At 35.3% G+C, this 16854-nt stretch overlaps 2 long non-coding RNA genes across 2 annotated transcripts in view; one reads left to right on the forward strand and one right to left on the reverse strand.

Moving 5' to 3' along the window:
- Window positions 1-16854, forward strand: part of LOC134808627 (uncharacterized) — a 214320-nt gene that overhangs the window by 179915 nt on the left and 17551 nt on the right. The gene's annotated exons all lie outside the window — the stretch shown is intronic.
- Window positions 4252-16854, reverse strand: part of LOC104003192 (uncharacterized) — a 58164-nt gene continuing 45561 nt past the window's right edge. The window contains exons 3-5 of the long non-coding RNA XR_001711176.2: window positions 10353-10486; window positions 6760-6793; window positions 4252-4452 (exon numbers count right to left, since the gene is read on the reverse strand). This is a non-coding gene — a long non-coding RNA (uncharacterized LOC104003192). The remainder of the gene's footprint in view (window positions 4453-6759; window positions 6794-10352; window positions 10487-16854) is intronic.

The raw sequence follows: 16854 nt of genomic DNA on the forward strand, positions 1-16854 counted from the left end.
CGGGCGCTTGGTGTTGACAGTGCTATGGACATGGTTGCCACATCCCAAGGACATGATTATTTCCTTGACTACCTATCCTGCCTCAGAGAAAAAAATGCAAATAAATCACAAAAAGATACAATAAATTGCTGAAAAGAGTGATTAAGAGAAAGACCCTTGAGTAACCAGAGAAAAATAATACCTTACATCCACAAGAATGAAGGAAAAAATAACTTCAGGATCTTAGAAAATAGAAATATCTTCTGAGAAATATTTTCTAAGAAAATAAGAGAATGATCTCTCTAAAGTGCTGGAAGATAAAACAAACCAATGAAATTGTGCTTCAAAAATGAGACAAAATGAGTACTTTGTTTGAGACAAGCATGAAGAGAGAATTTTTAACAGAATGAATGACAATAACTGTGGAAGGTAGTTTGGTGGGTGAAAGAAAATATTCCAGCTGAGCACTTCAAAGAAAAGACAGAAGAATGTGAAAAATAGTAAAATGGGGTAAATAGAAGACATTTTTCTCATTTTCAATGTATTTCACAAGTACCTACTGAAGCAAAAAGTAATACAGTGTTTAGCAGAATTTATAGCATATCTAGAAATAAAATATGTGACACAAAATCATAAAGTCAAGGAATCAAAGCATAACGTTGTTAACTTCCTGTATTATACTTGTAATGGTGTAACATAATTAAAAGTAGGCCTTCTTCAGGTAAAAATCTATATTTCAACCCCTAGAAGTTCCACTAAAAAAGAAAAGAAACAATGTATAACTATAATAACTATACATAATAGTAGACGGTGAAAATAAAAAGATTCTAATAATACAAAAGACAAAAGAGCAAAACAAATGTAATAAATAGAACACGAATATCCATGCTGAGAATTTCCCAAAGCTTAATAGTAATTTAAAAAATAAATGTCCGAACACTGAGTTAAAAAACAGATTTTCAGATCGGATGTAAAAGCATCCCTCAACTGTATATATGTTAACTAATTTGATGTAGTAATTATTTTACAATGTATAAGTGCATCAAATCATTATATTGTACATCTTAAATATATGCAATTTTTGTGTGTTCATTATATCTCAATAAAGCTGGAAAAATAAATTTTAAAACTTTAAAACAAAAATACATACAGAGGTACAATGGGCAGAATTCTGAACATGCCAAACCCAGGATTCCTATACCTTAGCAATTAAGCACTAATCTAGGTAATGCTGAAGGAACTTTGCAAATATAATTAAGCATCTAGACTTTGAAATAGAAATGTCATTTTGGATTATGCCAGTGGATCCAATTTAATCACCTGAGCTCTTAAAAGCAGAGTTTCTCTAGCTGGAGTAAGAGAGACAACTGGCCGGGGAGGCCGAGGGGAGAGTCAAAGATTCAATTCTCAGTGCTGGCTTTGAGGCTGGAGGAAGAGAGGGCTGTAGGCCAAGGGTGCAGGTGGACTTGAGGATCTGAAAATGAGCTTACTGCAATCCAGCAAGAAACAATGACCTCAGGACTATCACAAAATACAAATACTTACTTAGGCTATTGTTCTGAATTTCATATAAAAAATAGACTTATGAGAGTGATGATGTTTTCTGTCACAATTATGAAAATTTTATCTTAACTCTTACACATTGCCACTTTTAACCAATAATAGAAAAGTGAATGTAATCTTTAAGTTAGTGGATCAAGGAGTGTATTTGAAAGCAAAGAAGTAAACATTTTAAATGTTGAAATTGAAAGCATACAACATTAATGTGTTAGGATATGTTTAAAAATCTGTGTTTTGTAACTTAGTGACTGTTTTGGCTTATGGATAAAATAGACGTTCATTATGGTAACTGCAGCATTTGAAAAACGCAGCACCCAGAGGTAATTTCAGTTAACTTAGATTGTGTGTTTGGGAAGCTCTAGTCACCTATTCCAGCATTATGTTTAATCTGGAGATAATAAGCCAAAATCGACCCAGTCTTTTTTTTTCTCTCTAACTCCCCAGTACACCCAGTACATAATAATTATTTTATAAGTCATCTCCAGTTATAGTCTTATCAGAAATAAAACACATTGCATCTAGTTATCTTTTAAAGATAATTTGAATGGCTTCATTATCCTGTATATACAACTTACCAAACCTATCTTGTAAATCAGTATGCACTTCAACACCAGCAAAGCTTGCATAAACAAGAGCTTTATGAGTCTTAAATGATAATTACCACAATCTAATGAATTGCATAAATCATTTATAATGAAGAGAAATAAACAAGTACTCTGATATGTGCACATTAATAACTTAGGTTTTTCAAAAGCAGTGAGTAATTTAATTTAGATGGTATGTCCACAGACAGTAACAACTTGAATTTTATTTGTGAAATAATTAGCGGTTAATCTAAAGGGATACAGCTTATCTACTGGCAATACATTAAACTGAAAAATGAAGATTAATTTTGTCTTTGATGGAAATTATTCTGATAATATCTCATGATTTGAAAGTCACTCTAAAGAGGGAAATATGAAAATTGATTTAAGTTCATTCTGACAAACCTAGAATTTATTCCAAAATATGAATTAGCATGCTTTGCAGTTCCAAGTAATTTGTGATATGCTATAATTTTTAGTGATCCTCTCACTGAAGTGCTAATTGGAATTTTATTTATATATATTTATGAGTAAAGATAGAGGTTCATAACTTCTTTTCTATCTGTAACATCATAATTTGGGTTACAAAAAAACATTATTCATTCTTGAGGTTCTTCATTGGTTAAAAGGATATTCACCCAGGTAACAAAAAATTTAAACTAGCAAAAAACTTTTTTTTCTTCCAGTAACAGTCTTTATCTTTGCTAATACATTTTTATAAGCATTTTATTTTCCTTGACTTTAACTAACCATCATCTTCTCTTCTGCAATTAAGTTTGAAAGCTGAACTTTTTCCAATCTATTAAGCTTCCAGTTACTTCCTTCTTTGAAAGATAAACAATATATTATAGTAGGATGGTCTCAAATTTGAAATCTATGCATTTACTCATTTGTTGGTTTATTCAACAACATTTACCACATCCTATGGTAAAAATGGTATAAATGGAAGCTATAACTAAGGACATAACAGCTAACAATGAAAAATGATTATATTAATGAATATTAATTAATTAATATAATTAATATATTATATTATAATTATTAGATAATTATATAATATTAGCATATATTATCTATTATATAAATAATTACTATATCAGTAGCATATAAATGTATAATAGTTATTAATTATATAATATTTGTAATAAATAATTACTAATAACCAACACTTTAATGTAAATCTTCTTTTGGGAATGATTTATGCCTACAACTTAGTATTGAAAGAGGAGTCATACCCTGCCTAGGCCATTGAGATTTTATTCACTGAGGAGTTTTCCAATTAAGTCAATTGGCAATTGGCAAAACCAGTAGTATAAATGGAATCCAGTGCCATTTTAAAAATGGAACATACGTCTGGGTGCAGTGGCTCACATCTGTAATCTCAGCACTTTGGGAGGCCGAGGTGGGCGGATCACCTGAGGTGAGGAGTTCAAGACCAGCCTGGCCAACATGGTGAAACCAGTTTCTACTAAAAATACAAAAATTAGCTGGGCGTGGTGGTGGGTGCCTGTAATCCCAGCTACTCCGGAGGCTGAAGCAGGAGAATCGTTTCAACCTGGGTGGTGGATGTTGCAGTGAGCAGAGGTCATGCCAGCACTCCAGCCTGGGTGACAGAGTAAGACTCTGTCTCATAAAAAGTAAAATAAAATAAAAAATAAAAATGGAAGATACCATGCCTCTCATTATAACAAGTGCACATGGACATAAAACCAACAGCAAAATAGCAACAAACTTTAGGACTTCATGGCCTTCAGAAATAACACTGAATAATGCAGTAGAGCGGAAGGAAGGGAATACCTGAGAAAGAACAGCTAGTATATGGACAACCATATCAAAGAGAATAATGATTACCATTTAGAAAAGTGCTACTGTTCATGACTTACCTTCATAAGTCAGCCTACTTGCTGAGGTAAATCAGTTAGGCTTAAAAACAGGAAATGAATAGACACATTTTGATATTTGGAGTTTAATGAAAATGTGTCTTGTTACAGTATTCTTCTCCACAAGTGTTTTTTTACAATGACGACATCATTTCTGGCACCAAATTATTGACTGCAATTTTATTCAAGCTGAAAGGCATTAGACTGCATATTACTTTTATTTCATAGTTTTATTGTTTTTCCATACAATGATTTGCCAATTTGAAACTATAGTTGACTTTATTGATAAGTTTTAGGTGAGCAGCATCTTCTTAAAAATTTAATCTTTTCATGGGGAGAGCTCCAGGGCCACTTCTCTTTGATCACTCCTTCTTCAGATGTGTCAATATCAATGCCTATCATTCCAATTTGTAAAACTCATATATTCTAGTAAGTATATGGAATAGCCTCTGTGAAAAGAAAAACAGTAAACAAATTAAATTTAACAGAGTTTAATTGAGCAAAGAATGATTTGTAAAATGGGCAGCCCCAAACCTGAATAGGTTCAGGGAAATTTCAGCCTGCTTAGTGGTCAGAGATTTATGGACAGGGAAAGGAAAGTGAGGTACATAAAACAAAAGTGAGGTACAGAAACAGCTGTTTTGGTTACAGCTGTGTTTGCCATATTTGAACACGATTTCAAGAATTGGCCATCTTTGGCTGACATTTGGTGGTTGGCACAAGACTAGATTGGCTAAAGATTTAATTAATTATGCCTGCTAAATAAAATTTCAATAAAAACTCTGAAACAATGAGGCAAAGAAGGCTTCCAAGTTGGCAAATACGTCTAAGTGCTAGGAAGGTGGCACACCCCAAATCCATGGAGATTGAATGACCTGTCCACACCTTGCCCTATGTACCTCTTCATCTAGCCATACTTTGATCTTTTACAATGACCTGTAACAGTAAGGATAGCATTTTCCTGTGTTCTGTGAGTCATTATAGCAAATTACCAAACCTGAGAGAAGGTCATGAGAACCTCTGAATTTGTACTCAGCAGATTCCTTAGCCTGGGCACACATTTGTGGTTAGTGTCTGAAGTGGATCAGTTTTGTGTGACTGAGCTGTTAATTTTGGGGATCTGTACTAACTCCAGGGAGTTAAGTGTCAGAATTTAACTGAATTGTAAGACAACAAAATGGTGTCAGGGAATTGGAGAATTGCTGGGAAAACCACAGAGGCATGTACAAGAAAGCTGGCATGCTGTGACAGAGCAGTAGGTAAGGTTACATACATAGGTTAAGAATATTAAATACATAGAAGATATTTAATGAAATATTAAAATATGAAAATATTCAAAATATTCTTAATAAGGGCAGCATTTATTTGGAAAAATAATTTGTCAGAATCAGAAATACTGATCCCATATAGTTTGCTAAGGCGTTTCACTGAGCTTCATTTGGAAGGGTATATGAGAAACCAAAGAAAGCAAAGATGACAGCGTTTCCCTACATGTGGTAGATAAGAAAAGGAAAGCATTTAGGGAGCAGTTCAAGGTTTTCAAAATTCAGCAGTGTCTACATTGAAGAAGACTGGGATGGAAAGGGAACATCAGAGGAAGCAGATGTGGGGACAGTGCTCCCAGAATACAGATGGGAGTGAGGGATTCCTCTTGCGATTGAAGTTCTAGGAAATTCAAAATTGAGAGAAAAAGTTTTAGGAGAGAAAGGATTATAAAACTCTAGGCATGGAGGCTATTGAGGACACAGAGTTTGGAAGTTCCAACAACAGCTATAAATAAAAAATATTTGAATGTGACTTCCAACTGAGACAAATGTGGAGACCAGAGACAATTCCATCTTGAGGGAAGGGACACACAGATGCTTGGAATCCTGGACCATAAGGGACCGCAGGTTATTGTGTTGAAATGTGAAAGAAGCCTTGGTTTCCTTGTGAGGTTGGGGAGTTACAGAGCTAATATAAAACACGCAAGGCTAAGAGTGATTCCAGAACAAAACATAAGCCCTGATATTAAAAGACAATAGAAACTGTTTCATCAAGTCTTCATCCAATTTAGTATCATGATGCCAGAAATAAGGGATGAAAAGGGAACATAGAAACAAGATAATATAGAAACATGTGGTTTAGTAATAAAAAGAAATCAAAAAAGAGCATCCATTATGAAGAATTATTAAGTTTTCAAGAAAACTGGACTGTTTAAGATGCCATTTTCTGGGAGTAAAAATGCTTGTTTTGGTCAATGCCCGTGATACACTGTAATTAATATAATAAAAACCTATTAGTTGGTCATTTTTCCCAATTGGGTTTTAAGTGAGAAGTTAAGAGGGACTGAGCATTAATAGAGCATCATTCTGGCAAAACTGCAAGCTATAATTTCATAGGTTGTGCTTTATTTTCTCTGCCTTCACACTCCTCTAGAAAAGTATACACAGAAAAATAACAAACACATACATATCAAAAACAACAATTAAATTTCAGTTAAACGCTGGGTAGTAAGGGAAGACAAAATCCAAACTCCAAACAATTGTCTTAATAAGATATTTCTTCCTGGGAGTAATTAGACAAAGAAAAAATGAAGAAAGGGATTTTCTAAGAAGGTAATTTATTCAAGACAGTACAGATAAATTGAGTTATTTCTCTTGATAAAGTATACTCCTAACAATGTTCAATGAGTCAGAGAGCTAAATTTGATGACAACTTTATATGATTTTCTTCTGGAATAACTCCAGAGAGCTCTTATTTTACACTCCACATACCTCTTCCCTTTTGCTTGTGGATCCACTAGAAGAGCTGAGAAGAACGTGAGAAAGACATAACAAAAGGGGAGGAAACAAAGTTAACAAAAAGAGAAGAAAACAGTGTTTGAAAATACATAAACAATTTTCTGGATATCTACTTTAAAATCTTTGATTGAACCTGTACCCATTTTTGACTTTGTGATTTGCAATGAAGCAAAAGTGGTAAAACATTGACAAAGTGCTCATGTTGAATGATGTTGATATTTGAGAAGCAAAAGGGAACAAGATGTTACAGCAAATTTTTGAAAACGGATATTTTGTATCTTTGTTATGTGTGTGCTGTAATAAAAAGATGAGTGCAAACTGTTCTAAGGTATTGACAAATCAGTTAAAAATCCATTCCAACAATACCTACCACAGTTCTGTTATAAATTCCTTTATTTTAATTTTTCTTCTACAGGCAAGCTTTTCCTCAGAATAAGAAATTACATCAATTATAATTGTATATATAAACAGAAGTATGTGCATACATAATATTATAAATAAAATCCTACAAAAATTTTTAAATAAAAATTTGTAAATATATAATTTGATATATCCAAGCCATGTGTGAAAATTTTCATTTACCAGATGAGCAGTTGAGACATACCACAGAAGTTTGAATAATTCATTAAAATTTACAAAGACTCTCTTCAGGTGGCCTGACTTCCAGCCCCATTCTCTTCCACTACAAATACTATGACCTTATACATTGAATGTATACCAGTCAAGCTCTTTAAAAATTTTGAACACAGTTTGCAAGAGGCATTGTTAATTTCCTACATAACTTCATTGCTCAAAGCGAAGCCTTCTGTCTGTTCTTTGCTTCTGTATTTGGCTAATGGTTTCTAGCACTCAGCACTCAGCAGTCAGGGTGGGATCCTAACCATGAAGAAAACCAGAAAGTCAAAACACTCAGTTGTCTTATCCACACCTCCATTTTGTAGCTCCCTTTGATGGCAGCCACAGCCTGTCTGGAGCAGCTGCTGCCAAGAGGCTGGCTTTGCTGGGGAGGCACATCAGGGGCTGCATGCTCCAGCCAGCTGGAGCAGGGAACAGGCCAGAGCCCTGCCTACTTCCAAGTTGGAGGGGTGGGAGCCCCACACTTCCAGGCACAGCTGCAGCCTCCTAACCCCAGCTGCAGACATGGGCATTACTGTGCTCTCAGGGGCCCAGGAATCCCCCCCTGCCCCAACAGGCTTGAGAGTGCCTCATTCTGCTGCCTGGACTCTCCCTGCTCCCAGTGCCCGCTGTGATTTCAGAGCAAATTTGAGGCCGAGCCTGGGTGCTGTCATGACCCAGCTGGGTGTGCGCATGCTCAGGGAGGCTCTGACAAGCCAGTCCCCTGCCTCCTCAGTCCCCTCTGGGCTTTGGACACTGACAAGCACAGGAGAGAGGCCAAGGGAAGGCTGAGGGCACCTCGGCTCAGGCCTGCAGGCACCCCTCCATACAAATAGCCTGGGCTCCATAGATGACATATAGATGGCAACAGGAAGCAGATAGGCTCCTGGGCAGAAAAAGGCAGGTCCCCGATGACGCCCCACCTTCAAGCCAGGGAGGGCCTGAAGCATGAGGGTTGGACTGCTAGTTCTGCAGACCAGAATGGGAATTTATGGTGCTTTTTCTGGGCCCACCTATGGGCGTCCATGGACAAATCAGCACACACTTCCTCTCCTCTGAAGCTCATAAAAACCCTGAACTCAGCTGGACTCAGGCAGATGATGGATGAGAAGACCTGCCTGTGGATAGGAGCTACCCACTCCAGGTCTCCTTCCCACTGAGGGCTACAGAGACAATGGGATGACCTGCCTGTGGATAGGAGGTATCCACTGCGGGTCTCCTGAGAGCTGTACTATCGCTCAATAAAGCACCTCTTTGCCTCATTCACCCTCCAGTTGTCTGCATATTTCATTCTTCCTAGGAACTGGGGACCCACTGAATGGTGGGCCTGAAAGAGCTGTAACACAAACTGCTGAAACATGCCCTCCGCACCACCCACCCACCACTCACCTCTTGCAAGCAAGGACAAGAAAGAGGGAGAAAAGAGGTGCAGCCTTTCAGGGATCCCAGACCTAGGAGCTCCCCAGGCCAGGGCTATGACACCCTCTTGGGGTTTCTGCAGTTCCTGGAGTCTCTAAGCTTCCAGGCACCACTGCATTCCCAGGTGTCCAGTGGAAGCCGCTTGCAGTAGGCCTGGTTCAGCGGCAGCTTCACAAGGAGCTGGTGCCTATGCTGTCACCTGGAGCTGCCTACCCCACTGCAGCTGGTGTGCCTGTCTGTGAACAACAGCCAGACCCCATGCTCACTCACTCACGCACCCCTTGCTGCTCCTTGCCTGGGTCGCCCTTGGCAGGGGTGGGATCCAGCCTGGTAGCACAAGCTGAGAGCAGATTGCCAGGCCAAGTGGGCAGAACAAGCCCAGCTGGTCTGAGCAAAACTCTGGCAAAGGCACCACCAGCCACAGAGGCTTCTGGCTGGCAAAATGACGCCCCAAGGATCCCATCACACCTTCCTATTTTCTCTGCAATATTTTGAAACAAATGATATTCTTGAAATTTAAAATTAAGATTATATTTTATTAAAGGTCCTTTCCTTCACATAGTATCATATTTCTATACTCATCTAAGTATTGTATACATGAAATAAACTTGAAGTGAACGGGGAAATTGCAGACATAGGGAAACTGGTATCACAAACACCTATACACACACACACATACACACACACATCACAGGAGATGAGGTCCCTTTATTTGTAGCCTCATTACAAAACTCAAATAAAGTGAACCTTCTCTTCTGAATAAGTTTTGCAGTAGGAGTTGTATAAAAGGTAAATTTTTGGTTTAGTTTTCTTATGCTAGAAATTATTATTCAAATCTTTTTCATAATAAAATAACATGCAACCTTAGTTTAATGGTGATAGTATTTGGTATATGAGAAAGTCTTACAGGATTCCTTAAACAATACAATTTCAAGCTAGGTTAGTAAAATGTAAAGCATGAAAATGCAATTTTTATTAAGATGTTGAAGAAAACAGAATTGTATTATTTTATGTTTAGCTTTTCACCGTAATAAATTATTTTACTAACTGGTAGCAGTTAGTAGAATAATAAAACTGGCAGGTTTTTGAAAATAATATATTAGAAGCATCATTTTTGTTTCTTTTCTCATGCATGACTAGCAAAAGAAAAGGGTCTGTCTACAGTCAACAAAGATGAGCATATGGCTTCCTGTAAGTTTCAGATCTATTCCCTTTGAATTGCTCACACACACACACAAAAAAAAAATAGTAAAAAAAAAAGTCAACCCTATGCATGAGTTTTTCTTTTCCCCTTTAACTTATTTCAAATACATAAGGCGCATTCTTGTGGGATTCATTCAGTCAAATTTTACACACATTTTCATTTACCTATACAATATGAAATAGAATTTTTCAGCAGAAAATAAGTTGCAAACAATAAACAGCATATTTATTAACTATGAAAAAAGAAAGTGCCACATTTGTCTAGGGAGTAAACACTTTCTATACCTGAGAACATTGATCCAGTAATTCAAATATTTATCGATACTTACTACATCCCAGAAACTGGAACATAATTGATACACTTCTTGTTCTCCTGCAGTTTATAATCTAAGCCAACTAAACACAATGGATTTCCAAATGTGCATTAAAAGTTCAAGAATTGGGTCTCTGGTGGAGTCAGCTTCTAAAATATTAAAAATAAAATATTGAATTCAGAGATCTGTAAAGTGTTTATGGTTAACTTTTACATTAAAAAGTCTATTGAACATTAATCTTAAAAATACAAATGAGCAATACATTTCACAATGTTGTCCAAGAACATGTTCATGTTTTTTTTTCTTTCTAGAAATAATTTATTTTTATGTTAAGTTATTCCATAGTTTCCTTTAGACTTCTGGCTTTTACAATTCGTTTTAAAAATGTATCCTTATTAACAATGTAACAAATGTTCTGTATTTTCTTCTAATATTTTATCACTATTTTTATTATATTTAAAATACTGAAACACATGTGATTTATTAATAAATTATGATGATTAGTCATATGTGTCCTGAATGGGCTTCAGGGTGCCCAGATATTTGTTCAAACATTATTCTGGGTGTTTCTGTGAAGGTGTTTTTGAGTAAGATTGACATTTAAGTTGATAAACTGAGAAAAATCAGAATGCATTCCCTAATGGAGGCAAGCTTCATCCAGTCAGTTGAAGGCCTGACTGGAACATAAAAGCTGACCCTCCCTTGAGCAAGAGAGGATTCAGACTCAAACATCAGGTCAGGAACCAGACCATCAGCCCTCCTGGTCTAAGGCTATGCCATTGCCTCTCTTGGGTCTTCAGCTTGTCAACTCCCTCTGTAGAGCTTGGGACTTTTCAACCTCCATAATCATGTGAGCCAATTCCTTATAAGAACTCTCTCTCTCTCTCTCTCTCTCTGTCTCTGTCTCTGTGTGTGTGTGTGTGGTGTGTGTGTGTGTGTGTGTGTGTGTGTGTGTGCTGTTTCTCTGGAGAACCCTAATACATATGTGATTTTTACAATATTATTTTTTATTTGAATGAACTACTATTTCCTCCCTCTAAACTGGATATCATTTTTATGACATATTAAGTTCCCACTTGGATCTGTCTTCAGAATATTTTATTCTTATTTACTGGTCTATTTGTCTTTTTCTGAACTCATACGATATGTTTTTATAGAATATTTTTATGGTATAGTTTAAACCTATTTAATATAGTCCCTTAAATTCTTCTATTTAATATAATTAGCAAATCACATATATTTACTCTCCTATATAGATTTTGAAATCAGCCAGTTCCTATTTTAAAATGTTATGTCAAGTTATGATGTTTAGGGATATGAAATGAAATATCTTCAGTTTCCAGCTGTAATTGTGATAGAATATTTATATATTCCCAGAAAATTATTTTATTTTTTCAAAACTATTCTTGTCATGATAGAAATGAACTGTGAGAGATTGAGATAATTACAGTGAGACTAGAACTGAATACTTTGTTTGTTTGTTCTTATGTTTTTAAAATATTTATCCTTTTTGTTGGTGAGTATCCTTCTTCCTGATATTACTGGTAGCAATTTTAATATTTCACTATTTAAAGTGGTGTATTGAAACAAGAGGCAACATGAACGTGCTCCCATTGACTAAAAGCTGGAATAATGTGAGCAAAATATAACTGCAGTAATATTGCATCTTAAACATAAAGATACAATAGATATTCATAAGCCCACACTGATATTAATAAATACTTAAAGAAAGAAAGAAAGAAATGGGGGAGAAATGACTCATATTCCTTAAAAGTGAATTCTAAATAATGCCTATAGAATTTATGAGTAAAATAGAACATCACTTTTTTAAACCTCAGTGACAATTGCTTCAAGTAAAAATCTAACTATGACTTCTAAAACTGGTGGTTGAATCTTGAAGAAACAGGTTATTCATATAGCCTCTAAGTAAAAAGTCCAAAATATTTATTAATGTAACGGCCTTAACATATGTCTTTGATATTCCTCAGCCAACATTAGTAACTAAAGCAAAATACTAAGAAGAAAAAATGGTAAATTTATAGTAGAGAATCCTGGGAGAGATACCATAGCCAAGTAATAATAAGTCATGATGATATTAGGTATCCCGTAATACGATTTAATCAGAAGAGCACTTCAAATCCATAGTATTAATGCCTTAAATTCTAGTCTAACCATGAGAAAAGATTGGATATTCAAAATAAAGGACCCTTTATAAAGTGAGTCATCAGTAGTCATCCGAACTTTCCAATCATAGGCACAAAAACACATACACATACAAATCACTGAAAACTGTCATATGTTGGAAGAGACAATAGGTAAATAAATATGACTGACATAGAAAATGTATAAGTACAAATTTTAAAAATCTAAAATATTAATATGATAGCAATGTAAAGGTATTAAATAAAAAACTAAGTCAATTAATAAAAAGCAATCTTAGTCACAATCCTGACCTTCACTCTAACATTAATATTGCCAGACATTTAAAATTTATACATTTGAATGATAGTTAAAATTTACATATGAGCAATATATAAATTTAAAGCACTTTGAAATGAGATTACTTTTCATTCTATTTTGTTTCAGACATTTTCTAAAATATTATTTATTATGTTAATTTAAAAATAATATAATTATTCTCAAAGTAATTCATGTTTTCTGAAATTCTATTTAGACTTTCAGAATTATTCACAAATCATAAGAAGCATTTATACTTGTAAGTATTATTCTAAGGTTTTCTGAAAGGTCAAATCTAATTATAATGAAGAACAATTTGAGAAAAATACAATCATGAGACATAAAATAATGGTTTTTCTAACTTATACTCCCAGCAAAATAAGGTAGAGAAAGCTAAATCCTTTCCTTATAAAAATAAAATGAAATAAAATACAAGTCCACATGAAGTACCCAATGATATAACCATATTATATGATCATGATGCTGGGTAAATTTTTATCTGAATTAAAGCATAATATAAAAATACAAAAGAAGATTTTAAAAAGTATATAATTAAAAAGACACATTTCACTTGCAAAATTAATCATTACACTTACTTTTAAAATATGCATAGACTAATAGCAAACAATTCAACAAAAAGGCCTAAAATAATTATACTTTTATTTTTAATTTTTGAGACACTCACTCTGTCAATCAGGCTGGAGTGGTGTGGCATGATTATAATTTACTCCAGCCTCATACTCGTGGGCTCATGCAATCCTCCTGTTTTAGCCTCCCAAGCAGCTGGAACCACAGGTGTGCACCACCACACCTGGCTAATTTTTAATTTTTATTTTCGTAGAGATGGGGTCTTGCTATGTTTCCCAGGCTAGTCTTGAACTCCTGGCCTCAAGCAATGCTCTTCCCTTGGCCTCCCAAAGTCTGGGACCACAGGCCTGAACCACTTCCATGGGCCAAAAATAAATAAATAATCCATAATATGAAACAAACACAGTAAAAACAGCTAAATACAAATTAGTTTGTTGTTCACCTTGTCTATTCCAAAGAGTAGAAACACTGACAACATTCAACAGTGATACAAGGGTGCCGAAAATAACCCTTTAATGCTCAGTAGTAGTCCAATGTTGGAGTTACACACATTTATATTTTAAGCAACACGAAGTTAAATGCTAAGTTTGCAACAAGAAAGAACATTTCAACAAAATCAATGTTTGGAAGAGGTCTAGAAATCACACAAATATAACTTTGTCACTGATGATGGGTTCTTTCCTTGACTAATCTTTCCAAATTTATGTTTATCTCAGTAGAAGTTAACTCTTTAACAACAATATTTGACGTTTAAAAAATTTTTGCCAAATCAAGGCAAAGCCTTTCAAACTCTCATATTAAATAGATGATAGACAACAACGAAAGTTTATCTGACATTATAACCCACATCTAAAATCTTTTACATTATGTAGATTTGACCTGACCCAAATTTTGCCCTCCCAACACTCAGATGCCACCAATCACATTAGTATGTATTATAGTTCTGGTATTCATTAATTTTAGCAACTTCTACTCCCATTTTTGTGTTTTCTTAGCTGATATTACAAGTCAAAACGATACCATTTTTTAAATACAAAAATTAGACGTGCTAGTTTCTCAACATGCAAAGAAACCAGCACAAGAATTCTGGCACCATGAAAAATCTAAACACAGTGAAACCACAAAAAGACTGCACTAGCTCTCCAGCAATGGCCCCTAACTGAAATGGAAACTAAAAAATGACAGATAAAGAATTAAATCATGGATTGCAGGAAGCTCAATGAGATCCAAGACAAAGTTGAAAATCAGCATAAATAAACTTATAAAGCAATCCAAGAAATGAAGGAAGAGATAAACAGTAAAAAAAAAAAAAAAAAAAAAAAAAAAGAACAGTATTCTGAACTTCTGGAGTTAAAAAACTCATTTAAGGAGTTTTTATAATACAATTGAAAGCTTTATCAATAGACTGAACCAAGCAGAAGAAAGAATTTCAGAGCTTAAAGGTCTTTCAAACTAACTCACTCAGACAAAAATAAAGAAAAAAGAATGTAAAAAAACAGTGTTTTAGAAATATGAGATTATATAACATGACTAAACCTACAATGTATTGGTATTCCTGAGAGAGAAAGAAAAAGTTAAAAACCTAGAAAATATACTTGATGGAACAATTAATGAAAATATCCCTAATGTTGCTAAAGGTTGACATCCAGATACAATAAACACAGAGAACACCAATGAGATATTATACAAAACAAACATGACCAATGTATATAGTTACCAGACTGTCCAAGGTCAACACTAAGTTAGAAAGCCTTAAAGGCAGCTAGAGAAAATGGTCAGATCAAATACAAAGGAAACCCCATCAGGCTAACAGCAGACTTTTCAGCTGAAACCTTACAAGCCAGAAGAGATTGGGAGTCTATTTTAAGCATTTTTAAAGAAAAGAAATTCCAACCAAGAATTTCATATCCTGCCAAACTAAGCTTCCTAAGTCAAGGAGAAATAAAATGTTTTCCAGACAAGCAAGTACTAACAGAACTTGTCTTTTTTTTTTTTTTTTTTTTTGAGACGGAGTCTCGCTCTGTCGCCCAGGCTGGAGTGCAGTGGCGCGATCTCGGCTCACTGCAAGCGCCGCCTCCCGGGTTCACGCCATTCTCCTGCCTCAGCCTCCCTAGTAGCTGGGACTACAGGCGCCCGCTACCACGCCCGGCTAATTTTTTGTATTTTTAGTAGAGACGGGGTTTCACCTTGTTAGCCAGGATGGTCTCGATCTCCTGACCTCGTGATCCGCCCGCCTCGGCCTCCCAAAGTGCTGGGATTACAGGCGTGTGCCACCGCGCCCGGCCAGAACTTGTCTTATGTTGGTTACCATAAGACAAGCTTTACAATAGATCCCTAAGGGAGTTAAACATGTAAACAAAAGAACAATACCTCCTACCACAAAAACATGCTTAAGTACATAGCCCTCAGACTCTATAAAGCCACCAGCCTAACAACCTCACAATAGGATCAAAACTTCAAATCTCAATATTAACCTTGAATGTAAGCCAGCCTAAATGCCCCACTTAGAAGGGACAGAATGGCAAGTTGGATAAAAAATAAAAGCCATCTGTCTGCTGTCTTCAAGAGACCTACTTCAAATGTAAAGATGCCCAATAGGCTCAAAGTATAGGGTTGAATAAAAATCCACCATGCAAATGGAAAGCAAAAAAGAGCAAATAAGAATGATAAGATATTACTACTCTTGTATCAGATAAAAAAGACTAAACCAAGAACATAAAAAGGCATGAAGATGGGCATTACATAATGTCAACGGGTTCAAATCAACAAGAAGAATTAACTATCCTAAATATACATGCATGCAAAATGGGAGCAACCAGATTCATAAAACAACTACTTCTAGACTCACAAAAGGACTTAGACCACCCTACAATAATAGTGGGGGACTTAACACCCCACTGACAGCATTAGACAGATCATTGAAGCAGAAAATTAACAAGAAATTCTGAAAATAAAATTGACACTTAAACAATAGGACCTAATAGATTCAGAACACTCTACTCATCATCCACAAAATACACATTCTTCTCGTCCACACATAGAACATGTTCCAAGATCAATCACATGATCAGCCATAAGGCAAGTCTCAATAAATTCAAAAACACCAAAATCTTACCAACCATAATCTTGTACTACAGTGGAATAAAAATAGATATCAATACCCCCCCAAAAAAATCCTCCCAAACCATACAATTAGATGAAAGTTGAACCACTTGATCCTGAAAGATTTTTGGATAAATAACAAAATTCAAGCAGAAATAAAAAAATTCTTTAAAATAAATTAAAACAGACATTCCAAAATTTCTAGGATACAGCAGAAGCAATGCTAAGAGAAAAGTTTATAGTGCTAAACGCCTACTCAAAAGTTAGAAAGATCTCAAATTAATGATCTGACATCACACCTAGAGGAACTAGAAAGACAAGAACACACTAACCCCAGGTCTAGCAGAAGAAAAGAAATATCTAAAATCAG

This window comes from Pan troglodytes, chromosome 17, assembly GCF_028858775.2.
Source record: "Pan troglodytes isolate AG18354 chromosome 17, NHGRI_mPanTro3-v2.0_pri, whole genome shotgun sequence".
NCBI classification, from domain to species: Eukaryota; Metazoa; Chordata; class Mammalia; order Primates; family Hominidae; genus Pan; species Pan troglodytes.